At 45.5% G+C, this 14,542-nt stretch overlaps 1 protein-coding gene across 6 annotated transcripts in view; it reads left to right on the forward strand.

Annotated features, from left to right (window-relative positions):
• Positions 1-8,117: 8,117 nt before the first annotated feature.
• Mras (muscle RAS oncogene homolog) overlaps positions 8,118-14,542 on the forward strand; it is a 53,772-nt gene continuing 47,347 nt past the window's right edge. For 2 of the 6 annotated variants that reach the window (XM_063249067.1, XM_063249065.1), the window contains exon 1: positions 8,546-8,677. The gene's annotated coding sequence lies outside the window, so the exon portion shown is untranslated. Of the gene's footprint in view, positions 8,302-8,545; positions 8,678-8,762; positions 8,931-14,542 lie in introns of those variants that run through there. The other 4 variants (XM_005006704.4, XM_005006705.4, XM_003476744.5 and 1 more) reach the window with 3 other exon arrangements.

Genomic DNA, 14,542 nt, shown 5'->3' on the forward strand with positions numbered 1-14,542 from the left:
TTTAGTACAGTTCTTGGTTTATTGCAGATGGCTTTTAACATAACGAGATAAAGACCATCTATTCCAGTTTTCTATAGAGTCTCTTTTTATGATAAATAGGTGTTAGATGTTGTTAAATGCTTTTTCTATACCTATTGAGATGATCTTGTGGTTTTTGTCCTTAGTTCTATTAACATGGCACATTGCATTTATTGATTTGTATCTGTTGAACCACTCCTACATCTCTTGGATGGATGCTACTTGGTCAGAGTGTATAATCTTGAAGATTTGCTACATTTTCTTTGCCAGTATCTTACTGAGGATTTTTGCATCTTCTTGAGGGAGACTGGCTTGTAGTTCTGTTTTTTAGTTGAATCTTTCTCTGGTTTCAGTATCGGTATAATGCTTGCTTCCAAGAATGAGTTTGGAAATATTGCTTCCCTTTTGATTTCATTAAAGAGTTTGAGAAGTGGTGGCACTAGATCTCTAAATTTCTTAGAGCATTCAGCAGTGAATCTGGCAGGAACTAAGCTTTTCTTGCTGGTGGTTTTTTAAATTACTTCTTCAATTTCATTGCCTGATAATGGGTTATTTAGAATTTTTGTATCTTCTTGATTCAGCTTTGGTGATTCATGTGCATCTATGAGTCTGTCCATTTTTTCTGAGTTTTCTATCTTGTTAGAGTATAGGTTCTTAGAGTACATATTGATGATACTCTGGATTTCTGCAGGATCTGTTGTGATTTCACTTTTCATTCCTTTTTGGTAAGTTTGCCTAAGGGTTTGTCTATTTTATTTAATCTTTCAAAAAACCAACTCTTCAATTCATTGATTCCTTGTACAGTTTTCTTAGTCTCAAGCGCATTACTTTTTGCTTTGATCTTTATAATATCCTTCTTTGTATATGCTTTGGATTTAACTTGCTCTTCTTTTTCTTGAAGCTTGAAGTTCAACATTATATTATTTATTTGAGTTTGCTCTTTTTTTCTGATGTAGGAACTCACAACTTTAAATTTCCCTCTTAGGACTGCTTCCATTGCATCCCATCAGCTCTAGAATGTCATACTGGCATTACCATTTTATTGTAGTGATCATCTAATTTCTTCTTTAATTTCATCTGTGAGCCATTGATTTTTTTCAGGAGGATGTTATTTAATTTCTAGGTTTTGATGTAGTTTGGTGGTTTATTTTGCCATTGATTTCCAATTTCATTGCACCATATTGATAATAATATATAATCTATAATAAGATATAATCTGGTAATATGCCTGGGATAACTTCAATTCATTTGCATTTACTTTAAGTATGAGTTAGTATGTGGTCTGTTTTGGAGAATGTCCCATGTGCAGCTGAGAAAAATGTGTATTTTGTTATTGTGGGGTGGAACACTCTTCAGATATTCACTAGATTTGGGGGTTTTTTTGGTCTAGTTCATCTGCTTCTTTGTGATAGTAGGGCACTGAGGTCCATTACAGTGGTATTATTGCAAGTCTGATTTTCCATATCCATTAATATTTGCTTTATATAGTTGGGTATGCTGGTATTTGGTGTGTATTTATTTATGATTATTATCTCTTCTTCTTGGGTTGTTCCCTTAATAAATATTTAGTGATCGTCTTTGTTTCTCTTAATTAGTCTTGGCTTGAAATCTATTTCATCTGCAAATAGAATAGCTACCTCTTTTTTTTTTTTTTCTGGGTTCCTTTCACATGGAATGTTGTTTTCTACCCTTTGCCTCTCAGCCTATGAATTTCTTTTTGAGTTAAACATGTTTTTAATATGCAGCATCCTGTTGGATATTGATTCTTGATCTATTCTGCCAATCTGTTTATTTTGATCAGTCACATTGATGGTGATAATTGATAGATATTGACTTATCCTTGCCATACTTTTTCTTGTTGTTGGTTTCAATTGTGAATGATAATTTTGTGGGGTACATCAATCTAGGTTGGTGGTTGTTTTCTTTTAAGGTTTGAAATACTTCCCTCCAAGCTCTCTTTGACTTGAGGATTTGGGTTGAGAAGTCCAATGTGATTCTAAGGAATTTTCCTTTATAGGCAATTTGTTTCTTTTCTCTAATAGTTTTCAGTATTCTGTTCCTGTCTTGAATTTCTAAGATCTTGATTATTATATGAGGTGGTACAGATTTTTTATTATTATTATCATGACTATTAGAGTTCTATATACCTCACTTATCTATATATTAAATTCTTTTCCTATGCTTGGAAATTTTTCTGCTACTACTTCTGTGAAGAGGTTTTTATGTCCTTTGTACTATCTTCTGATTTTTCATTGGCTGTGATTTATGTTTAGTTATTTGTCTTTATATCATCTGGCAGCTGTTAAATTGACTTTTTGTGGTACCTTGCTATTTTTAAGAAGTTTTTCATTTGACGATCACTAACTGCAACCCTGTCTTCTAGATCTGATATTCTGTCTTCAAATAGGTTGATTCTGCTGCATATACTTTCTAATCTCTGGATATCTGTTTGAATCTGTTTTATGAAATCCAATTTTTTCCTATGTTGGCCATTCACGGTTTTCATCACTTTCCAAAGCTCCTTAAATGTCTTATCTGTATCTACTCTAGATTCACTAACTCTAACCCTGTCCTTCATTACGGTCATCATCCTTTTTTTTGTTGTTGTTCTTTTTGAGACAGGGTCTCACTCTCAGTTCAGGCCAGACGAGCTCACTGTGTAGCCCAGGCTGGTCTTGAACTTGCAACGATCCTCCTGCTGCAGCCTTCGGAGTGCTGGGATTACAAACATGTGCCACCATGCCCAGTGTCATCATCTTTTTAGTCATTTGTGTAATAATTTCTGATTTGTTTTTTCTTGGAGAGTCTGTCTGCTTTTTTACTTCTGCTGGAACCATTTCAGAAAATTCAACTGGGTGGCTTTGGATTTCTTCCACCACAATGCCCCCTGGATTTGCCTTAGGCAAGTTAGAGGTCCAGGGTTGCATTTTGCTTCTGTGTTTTCTCATTTTCTTTCTCTCTTTCTCATTCATTAATTCATTCATTGTTTTGTTTTGTTTTTTGTCTTGTTGAGACAGGGTTTCACTGTGTAGTTCAGGCTGGTCTTGAACTCGCTTTGTAGCCTGTCTGGCCTCAAACTTGAAGAGCTTCAGCCTCTCGAGTGCCGGGATTACAGGTCTGTGCCTCCATAATGGGCTTCATTCTTTCTGTCTTTTATGTATTTCCTGTGTTGAGGTTTATTAAATCACTTATGACAAGTAGCTTTATTAGTAGTATCAAGACCTTTTTAGGGAATGACTACTTTTCAGAGCTATCTTCTAGGTGTAGCTGGCTTTTGGCTTTTGAGTCTGTCCTAAGATCCTGCCTCTTCAATTTACTAGGAAAGAGAGATTCCTGCCTGTTTAGTCTAGCATCCAGTTCTTTGGTACTGGACTATAGTATCTTTCATGGACCCCAGACAATCTCAGTATTGAGTGTAAGGAAAACCAACTGATCACAACAACTGTGTCACCTCAGCTAAAGTAGTACAATCAGTAGTAACAGTGGCATCAAGAACAGTCTAGAAAATGGTGAACTGTCAGAACTGTTAATTTGCCACCATATCTTTTTTGCTTTTATCGGTACCAGGGATCGAACTCATGACTGCCTGCTTGCAAGGCAGGCGCTTATACCGCTGAGCTAAATCCCCAGCCCCAATTTGCCACCTTTAACCATAGATACAAGACTTACATTACAAAATCAGAAAATTATACATAGTATGGATAAAGCAATATTATCCGCCAAAGAAAAAGTTTAAAAGAGGTAAGAGGAAGCCCCAGAGAAACGAAAGAATATAAGGAGAGTAAAGCAAGACTGAAGGACAAAGGAAGGTTTCCCAAACTGTGGGAAACTGGTGAAAAAGACAGAAAGGAAAGAAAGAAGGAAAAAACCACATCAAAACAGAACAGAGAAACTAAAACCAATGTTCACACTCATGAAAAAATAAAAAGAAGGGAAAAAAACACCAAAAAGAAAAGAAGAGAAGAGAGATTTCTCTGCAGTTTTAAATCTGTGGTTATCTTCTGGAGTCTACAGCTTTGTAGTAGTGTCCAATCCAGGGCATGTCTCTGTTGTCGACAAAGAAGGTAAACAGAGCCCAGATCTGTGCTAAATAACCCCGGCAAGCTTGCAGTGAGATCAGGGTGGGGTGCTCATTCTGGTGTTTTCAACTTCACAGAAGTCCAGGCTGATCCTTGTCTCTGGTTTTGCAGTTAGGGCCTGAGTTGTTCAGCCTACAACACTCTGAGCGTCTCTTGCTGGCCTAACCATGGCTCCCTAACCCTGTACGTCTCCTGTAGTTGTTCCTCACACAGTCACTCTGGGATTTCAGCACTTGGGAACCTTGAGACGAAGCCAACCCATGCTGATGCAAGCCCTAGATTCAGTTGTCCCTCCCTAACATGGTGTCTGGCAAAGGACCCTCTCCAGGGCGTTGGACTGGTGTCACTTGGACTGGAGTCACTCGCCATTTTTGTAACACACAGTACGCATTGCTCCATCCCCCTGGTGCATTTCTCCCTGGAGGACTCTGGAGTCATGCATTCTTTGTGTATCTCTTCAGATTTGATCCTCCTGTCTCTCACCGTGAGCCAGAGAAAAAGTAGTTTTTGCCCTCTTTTTTCTGTGTTGTAATCTTTCTCTTCATTTTTATTGTGCTCCAATTTCCCCTTCTGATCCTTGCTAGTTTGCAGGGATTCACGTCTCTTTTTTCCTTCCCCAAATTGTTATTTTCCAGTGTCTGGATTGTGAATCTTAGAGAGGTTAATTTGCTGCTATTTACTGCCTCCTACCTTTCCCAGAAGTCTGCTAGTATTTTTAAATAACACAGAATAGAATAGGCCAAAGGGTATCACATAACAGAGGTGAGTATTGTTTGATGAAACTTTAGTTTCACCTGTGCATGGGTTCTGATTTGCAATACAAAACTTACTTCTTCCTATGTTTGGCAACCCCCAAAATTTTAAGGCCACCAGTCTTTTGATTAAGTGGAGGAAGAGCCAACAGTGATAACTAGAAACGAATTTATTAGTTGAGTGTGCACAACCTTTTGGAGAAAGTTGCAAGTGAAGTGGGTAGAAGATTTGTCAGAAGTTGTTCTTCGGCCTTCAGGGAGCCAGAGGGTGTCCATGTGAGAAAAGAAAACCTTGTGAAGCCTTTCTCTCAAGGAGACCAAGGAGGTAGCTGGTATAGAGATGTTAGTAAGGAGGATCAGGAGCGGCTGAGTTAGGAAACTCTTGATGCTATCTCATGACTTGGAGAAGAAGAGATTTATATAGGATACGACGGCACAGAACAGAGCTCAGCATGGGGCTAGGACCAGCTTCTTTTAATAATTGATTACTGGTGCTGCAAGGTCACTGCACTACCTGATTCTTTTTTTTTTTTTGGTACCAGGGATCAAACTCACAACCTCACATTTGCCAGGCTGGCCCTTATGCCGCTGAGCTAAATCTCCTCTTCCCCAACCCATGAGTCCCTGAACCATCTGATTCTTACCATAGCCTGAAGACGCTGTAAGTAGGAAAGTAAACCAAGTGCTGGTCTCCTTCCTGTCCATCTTCTTGCTTCCCAACACCAGCCAAACACACACACAACAGAGCTACTCACCAAGGCCACTGGCATGGTGAAGAGAGCACAGGCTTTGTGGTCAGCCCTCCCCTGTGCAGGACTGGACACATGGTCTCTTTACCAGAAAGGCTCGCACGGCCTTCAACATTGGGTAGCTGGGAGTGTGTAGACTCATTCCCAGGCCCAGCATCTGGCACATCGTTCACGAATGCTCAGGAATCCACAGCTATTTCTACCCTTGGAGAACATACTGGAACTAGTGTTAGAGGAAAGTAGGGCCACAGTGACCTGGCTGGTTTCCATCCCTGGAGGCCCCAGATCCTTCTGAGTTGTCCACTGGACCATTAGACATTCAGCAAGCCTCAGGGCAGAGAGGCAGGTACAGGATGCTGAAGTGCAGGAAGCACATTTGTTTTGTCACTCACCGGGGAGGTTCTCCTCAGCAGCCCAGCAGCTCTCACCTTTGCCCTATTCCAGGAATTGGCTCTTGGTCCAGTGGCTGGCCTTGGACCTTGGAGCGTGAAAGCTGAGCCTGGTCCCTGCTTAGGTTCTTGGGCAGGAGTCTGGCCTTCTATCACGCCTCACATACCTCTGATCAGGTGTGCAGATCTGCTGGGATTTTCGGGAAGTCTTCAGCTCATTCAGTATAGAAGGGTTGTCTTACCCTAGACAGTGCTGTTTGTCTTTACAGACCTTGGTCAACTGTCACTCCCACTGCCCTCTCCCCAACCTTGGTCCAGGTGTCCTTTCTCTGAGCTCCCACAGCCCCCTGTAATTCTTTTGGATGGCACTCACTTTGCTGGGAGGTTGTTTTCTGGCCCAGTGTAGACACTCAGTGGATTTGGGCAGTGTTTACTGACTGAACTCTCAAACCCACGCCTTGCTTTTCTCCCTAGTCTCCATCTCTCTAAAGCTCCTGTTTGCCAGCAATTAAGCCAACGCTTTACTCCTGAAGAGCAGAGGAGGTGGCCTCTTGGACAACCCCAGGTACTTGTATATGACCACTAGCTGTGTAACTTCCATTTTTTTTTTTTTTTTGTAACCTCCATTTTTGAGATGACATCGATTAGGATTTGAAATTTGTATGTGGAAGTGGGATCCATATGGCTTTCGACTCTTGTACAGATGTTGTCTTAGCTCTGCTGAGGGCTCTGGGCTATAGCACCAACAGGGCCCGGGAGGGGCGTCTCTTGATAGAAAAAGCCAGCGAGAGGTTGGCAGACAAACAAAGATTTCTATGCACCTTGGTCAGGTTTGCCCTAATGGAAAGTGACGCAGATGGCGGGATCCAGGGTGAGACTTGACCTGTGAACTTTCCTTCCCAGACTCCCTTTTCCAGCCAGTTCTTTTACTCTCTGCTGTCAAGATGGGTTGCTTCCAGTCTGGTCTTCTGGGGTCTACTTGCCCTTGAGAGGAGCAGACGGGAGTGGGCACATGGGAAAGCCACAACAACTCTCATGTTATGGCTGTTCTTGTGGATGGGATGCCAGCGGCAGCCTCACCACGGCCTGGAGGACTCCGAGCTGTGAGGTCCCCTCTGGTCTGAAGCAGTGAGAAAAGCCCTCAGAATGGGAAGGGAATGGTTTCCCGATGTATAGCTGGTTCCAAGTTATCGAGGTGCATACACATGCATGCACACACCCACACACACATGCACAAAATTTCTCAGAAATAACATTGATAACCAAATTCTCAGGATGCCACTTCACTCCACTGGGATGGTGCTAATAAAAAAGACACACAGTAACAAGTGTTGGGGAGAATGGTGAGACTGTGGATCCCTCAAACATGGCCTGAGGGAATGTAGAAGGGTACAGCTGCTCTGGAAAACAAATTGTTTTTCCAAAAAAAATTGCTCAGAAGACCCAGTGATTCCACCCTGAGACATATCCAAGAGAAATGAAAATTTATGCTTATACAGAGACTTCTACAGGAATGTTCACGGCAATTTTATTCATCATAGCCTAAAAGTGGAAACCTAAACACTCATCAGCTGGTTAATGCATAATCAAAATGTTGTATGTACCTACAACAGAATATTATTTAGTCATGAAAAGGACTAAATACTGCTACCTGCTAGAACACACATGGACCATGAAAACATTGTGCTTACAGAAAGAAACTAGTTATAAAAGACACATGTGGTGTAGATCCATTTATAGAAATGTCCTGAATAGGCAAATCCAGGGAGACTGCAAAGTAGATTAGTGGTTTCCAAGGCTAGGGGGAAGGGAGAATGAGGAGTGACTACTATTTTGGAAGGGTGATTAAAACGCTCAGGACTTAGATCACAGTGATGGTTGCACAACTTCACGAACACACTTTCAACCGCTGAACACACTGTAAAGGTGGAAATTTATGGTGTGTGATTTTTTTTTTTTTTTTAATGGGAGGAAAATGACACGGATGGAGAGGAGTTAGCGGAACTGAAACAATGCAATGGTGCGCAAGTGTCGCTTGTTCCCTTCGCACCCAACCAAATGAACTTTGGGCCCTGGCCGGGAGGGCCAGAGAAAGAAAGGACGCTGGTGGCAGGACCTAGGAAAAACACGTCTCGGTATTGCAGTCATGGTGGAGGCCAGGTCGCCCAGAACGCCTAGTCCGAAGTTCAGAAGTTGGCCCGGCCCGGCTGAGATTTAAAGGTTGCAGCGCCAAAGCGTTTAAAAGAGGACCGAGCGAATCCCCGCGCGACAATCTCCTTAACGCCACTTTCCCCGGCGTTGTGATCGGATCCCCGTAAGTGCGCGGGCCGGGGGACGCGGCAGCGAGGACCGTGACGCGCCAGGCACGCTGCACGCGTGGGCCGAGGTCCCGCGGCCGCCCCGGGTCGGCATGCAGTCCCGGCGCCGGGGTCGGGCGCCCCCCCGCGCACGCCGTGCGCTCTATTTTTAGCAAGCGCCGCGGCAATAGCAGGAATGCGCTGCGCGCCGGGCGCTCGGGGCGCGCGGGCTGCGCGGGCGCTTTAAGGCGGCGCGGGGCGGGGAGCGGCGGCGGGTGGCTGGCGCGGGGCCGTCCGTCCGTCCGTCCGTCCGTCCGGCAGCCGCGGGCCCCGCGGGCACGGGCGTGGAGGAGGCGGCCCGTGGGCCGGAGCCGGCCGGGACCGGAGCGCGCGGTGAGTGCAGCGCGCGGCAGCCTCGGAGGGGAAGAGGCCGGGCCGCGCCGCCCCCGCCCCGCGCCGCTTTGTTCCGGGCGGAGGTGTGGCCGCCCCCGGCTCCGCGCCGCGCTCTCCACGCGCGGGCTGCCTCGGGGCCGACTCTGCCCTCCTGGGGCTCCCTGCGTGGCGGTGTGCGATCGGGAAATCGGCTGCAACCGAGACCCCGCCGGGAGAGCTTGCCAGCCCGCTGGCCACCCGAGACCCTTTCATGGTAATCACTCCGGGGTCCGCGGCCGCCCCAGAGAGCCGGCGGGGAGGTGGGCGGCGGGCTCGCGGCAGAGAGAGAGCTCTCTCCCCCTTAAAATGGCGTTAACGAGGGCAGGGTTCGGCCGGGGGAGGGGGAGGGTGTGTCATTCATCTGCATAATAAAAACCAGCCCGCCTGCAAATCACTTTTAACTGCGCCCCGAGGTTGGGGAGCTCGGGCTCTGGTCACTACTGGGGCCTGGACTCATACATTGACCTGACAGGGCAGGTGCCCACCACGTATGACATTGCCAGCCCCTGCCCCGCGGGAGAGGTGACCAGACAGCGTGGTCGTGGGGCGGGGGGGATCCAAGAAGCCCAAGGGTTGTGGGAGCACTCTGGGGCCAGTCCTCCTGCCAGGGAGGTTAGGGAAGGCCTCCTAGGAGAGGTGTTGCCTGGCAGCAGCACAGACCCTTGGACACGCAGTTAGACCCTGGGTAGACCTGAGATGGGGGCTGGCCTGGAGCAAGATACAGACTGGAGAGGGGGATGAAGACCACAGCACTGGGGCTTTGATCCTGGCTCTGAGACCGCTTCTCCTCCCACGTGGGCCCCCACTGGTGTGGAACCTGCTTAGACTACAGTGGTTCTTGCTTCTCCAGGACTCCCACTGTCTTGAACCAGGCAGCACGACTGAGCAGACTCCACACTGTGACCTCCACAGAGGTTTGCTTGGCAGCAGGAGTAAGCAGATCTGATTTAGAAGCCTGGAGGCCCCAGGCTTCTACAAAAACAGCAAAGCTCACAGGGACCCCTTGCTCATCATTTGACACCTCCTGAAAGGTTTTATTATCCTTGCATACAGATGGGGGAACTGAGGCCAGAAAGGTCAGCAGCTTGCCCAGGATGGCATCTCAGTCCATACTTTGGGCCATATGTCTATGCTGGTCCGTGGTGCTAGGGTCTGGTGGTCCTGGGCTCTGGTGCAGCCTGTGTTAAGCGTTGATAATTTAGTATTCTCTGCAAACATGCATGGCAGGTTGAAGTACTAGGTAGTGGCTATGTGTGTTGCTAATAACTGACATGTGTCAGGGCTTAGCAGTGAGCAAAACACTTTCACAGAGACAGTAGAATTTCTTCTGCTGCTTATTCCAGAAAAGAAACTTGAACTGCTAACATTTTTGTAAACCTCCTAATTTCCTTAAATTGCCTGTCCCGGATGACTGGGGCTGAAAATGTTTTGAGGCATAGTTTTTACCCTTGGCTTTGTTCGCGTTGCCCATTGGCCAGGTAGTGTCTCTGTCAGTGGTTTATGGTGCAGTTGGCCTTTCTCTGCCGGGGCGGGAGGCTTTGATGCCTGAAAATTGTAATTTTCAAGGTTGCCAGCTTCTTTGAGGGAGGAATGGTGAGCAAGCCCAGTGCTGTGGTGGAAACTGAAGCCCCTAGAGGTGACCTTGACTTTTCCCTGTGGAGGAGAGGGGTGGTCAGAGCCCTCCATGGGGCAGGTGATTATCTTCAAGGGTTGTCAGCCCTGCTTCTGCATAAAGCAGCTTCTGTTTATTACTTCTTATGCTTTAAGCTACAGAAGACACTTTTGTGACAGGTGTAACTCTTTATTATTAGCTCTACCCATAGATACTTCTTACTTTCTGAGAACGTGACAAGTCCGTTTACTCCTGGGGTTGGTTCCTGAGCTTCAGGGACTACCTGGAACCAGGAAAGACTGCTAGGCTCGCCTCCATTGAGTTCTTGGAGTGACTTGTCAGAATCATATGTTGACCAGCCTTCTGAATCTAGCAAGTTCTCAGGGAAATGCGGCCTTGGTTGTATGTTTTACATCTGGTGTAATCATTGTAATCAATGTAATTAATGAACCACCCTAGTGTGTGTTTCCCTCACAGTGATTAAAAACATACCTTGTAGTGAGCTTTATGGAGTTTGTTCAAACAGTACTCAGATGACTAAATGGGATCAGGTTCTTGTCCAAAGCTGGAATGTTCTCAACTGTCAGAGGGTATGCATTGAGTTCCAGAGGCTCTGTAGCTGCCAGGCCCAAGCAGGCATTAGCCAGCTATGAGGTACTTGTACTGTTGTCTAGAGATTAGAAAAAGAAGGACCTAGGTGAGCTCCCTGTGAGCTGGGGCATCTGGAAAGAACTCCTGGTCTAGGGATTAAGCTGAGAATTCTGCATTGGGAGGAATTTTGTTGGTGAATTTGGAGGCCCTGTCCTCATAGTCATAGATAATGCCTCTGGGCCTTGTGATGCAGAGTCAGTGGGGGATGTTTTGGGGTACAAATAACAAAACTCGAATATAGTAGGTTAAGCAGTGCCCACATGTCCCAAAGTTCCTCACAGCTCTTTTGGAGTCATTGTAAACTTCCATTGAGTTCTTCCATGGGACAAGTAACTAAGAAGTTTGAGGGCCTGGAGTTCAGAATTAAGGTTTTTATGATCTGGACTTGGCCTTTTGCATACAGCAATGAGAAATCCAGAAAAACTGCTTGTTGTGCAAAGTTAGGCGTGTATATCAAGAGAATTTGGGGATCTCTAAAAAAACGAGCTCTGGATTTCAGGTTGGCCATCCCTGGTCTAGAGCCACATTGCTTCAGTGGTGTTTGTTGAAGACCTGCTCAGTGTCCCAGCCAGGCCAGCATGCCACTTCAGGGCAGCCTGAAGTTGGAGGTAGGTGTCAGGAGTGCACAGGGTTACTGTTGCAGTAAACTGCTAGCCTGTTGTGTGGGGCTATGGCAAAGAACACAGTACTGCCACCAACTTACACTTCAGGTGGTCGAGCCGATGCGTTGAGGCTGGGGTTAAGGCCATGCTGGGCTCCTTGGCAGCTGCTGGCATGTAATCTGTGGTCCCCATCTCTTATCTAGGCAGCTTTTGATGGTGCCGTCTATTCTCAGAGACCCTCTCTCCTAGCCCTCGGCCACCTGGTTCCCGCCTCTGGGCTTTTCTCTGGCCACTGTGACCCGAGGTGGCTTTCTATAGGGATCTCTCTCATGGGAGCTGTGCAGCAACCCTTGTCCTTTAATATTCTAACAGCTTCAGTAGATGGTACCTGCTGATGGCCAGATGGCCGGATGACAGTGTGGGTCATCACCAGCGGATGAGGTGACATTCTGGGCCTGAGAAGAGCGTGTTGTTTGTGTAGAGAGCCTAATTTCCACACAGGGTGTTCTGCTAGTGAGATCGGGAAAACACCAAGAATGGAGCTGGCTGTGCACGTGTGCTGGTGGAGCAGAGGAGGGCAGGATGGAGTGTCGGGGTATGGAGCTTCAATCCGGCCTTCTGTGACCATGTATAGGGCCCGGGTGGGCCTGTGCTGCTCGGGCTGGGCTCCATCTGTGACTTTTCTGTTCTTCCCTCAGGGTTGTCATGGGGATTAGATGAAATACACAGATGAAATATGCTGGGAGACCAGAAAGGACCTCAAGAATGAAGAACATTATCATTGCTCAAGCACCCTCAAATAGCAGAGAGCCCTCCCTGCTGCAGGGCCCCTTAAGCAGTTCACATGCAGACGCATCTTCCATTGCAATGGTCACATACTGGTTTATAGGTATTACTGAGAAAATACAGGCATCACATCAAAGCTGCTTTTTAAATAGATATTTTGCCCAGGTTAAAACCGAAGCAAAATTTTAAGTTAAAAGTATGCTTTTTCTTAATATGATAATTTTTTCCTTTTAATTTTTGTTAGTATACTTTTGCTATATGTACTATGGGGAATTGGTACACACAGAAATCATACCTTATTCATTTTTACTTCACTGTTCTCTGCCTTCTCCTTTCTGCTGTACCCAGGTGTCTTTTCCATCTCAGAGTCCATCTCCCTGTTTCCTATCATCTATCTTTTATTTTACTCCTTAAATTATTTAAACTTTGGTTTCATATATAAAAGAAACTACGCTATATTTAACTCCTGTGTCTGATTTACTACACTTAAAATCAAGGTCTCAAGGTGCTTCAGTTTGCCTACAAAAGACTCAAATTTATCCTCTTTATGGCTGAGTAGTACTGCATTATGTATTTGTATACCACATTTGCCGTATCTTTTCATGTGATGAACAATAGACTGCTTTTAGGAATTATTATGAGTTTTGCTGATATGTGTGTGTGTGTGTGTGTGTGTGTGTGTGTGTATAAAGTCACTGTAATATGATGCCTTTATTTTGGGAAGATATCCTGAAGAGGTATAGCTGGGTCCAATATTGTTAGTTTTTTGAGGAATCTCCATACTGATTTTCATGGTGGTTATACTACCTAGTTTACCTTCCTACCAATGTAGAAGTGTTCCTTTTTCCCACAGCCTTGCCAACATTTGAATATAGTGATTTTAAGGTAAAGATTAAACTAATAACATTAACGCAATAGACAAATATGGCCAGAATGGGAAAGTGACTCTGAGTAAAGACTGGGAAACTCTGAACAGGGGAGTCCCTCCTGTGACAGCTCCTAGGGTGGGCTATGGCTTTTGCTGGACACTTCTAGAGACAAGATGTTTAGTGCCTTTCGCCAGTCAACACTTTTTGTGGAGTCTCAACCTTACAAAGTTCTTTCCTTTCTCATGACCCATCCCATACCAGGCTTTGATGGTCTTACTTTTATCCAGCTGTTCCTCAAATGGTATAGTTTAGAGATAGCTTCTCTGTCTGACCATCTTTCCATTTATCCATCCATCCATCCACACATCCACTCATACATCTTTCCTTCAACAAAAGAAAGATAGTATGGCTTGCCCTGTGTTATATATGCTTCATATTTATTATACCTAAGCCTCACAGTCATTTTGCTGGATGCTGTTAGTCTTTTATGGATGTGGAAACTGAGGCTCTGGAATGTTAAGCAGGTCCCCAAATTCATCACCGGAGAGAAGCAGAGGCAGGAATGATTCTGACTGAGTTCTCTGTGAAGCACATGATCCTTTGGCTACACCTTTCTTCCCAGAACTGGAGGACCAGATGTGGCAGTGGCACTTCTGTGTGGATGGTACAGGATCTGACTGTACATACCCAATGCTACCATGGCTTCCCAAGGAGAGGGGACAGACCAGCCTCTGCACAAGGAGGTGGTGAGGCAGAAGACATGCTCGTGGCTACGGCTAGTTGGCCGAAAGAGGCAGAGAGGGCTGGCAGTCATCTCCCTCAACTCTAATTAATTCATTAATTTTGTAGTCAACTCTGAAACCCCTGGATCAGGTACATGCTGTTTTTTTTAATTTCAAAAAAGAAAAACATAAAGATAATATAGCAAACATTGTCCACCCATTATCCAGGATGAGCAGGCTTTGCTTTTCTTTTTTTTTTTTTGGTACCAGAATTTGAACTCGTGCACTTGCCAGGAGGCACTGTGCTGCTGAACTGTATCCCCAGTGGGAATGAACAGTTTATAACCAATTTGTCTGGACTTCTTCCTGATCGTGGGAGAGCAGGACTGAAGAATGGATCCCGATCATTTGGCCTGGCTGGATTAGTCTCATTTTCTGCCTTACCTTGAGTGTCCATACATTGGCTTTCTGTTTTGGTTTCATGTCCCCAGCTTATCCACTGAAAAGACCACTTGGGGCTCCGTCGAGGCTACTGGTAGAAGCTCTGTGTGCAGCTTCTGATCACACCGGGGAATGGGGCCAGT

The sequence above is a fragment of the Cavia porcellus genome, unplaced genomic scaffold (genome assembly GCF_034190915.1).
Source record: "Cavia porcellus strain 051 isolate PalLab524CR breed Dunkin Hartley unplaced genomic scaffold, mCavPor4.1 scaffold_5, whole genome shotgun sequence".
Taxonomy (NCBI): Eukaryota; Metazoa; Chordata; class Mammalia; order Rodentia; family Caviidae; genus Cavia; species Cavia porcellus.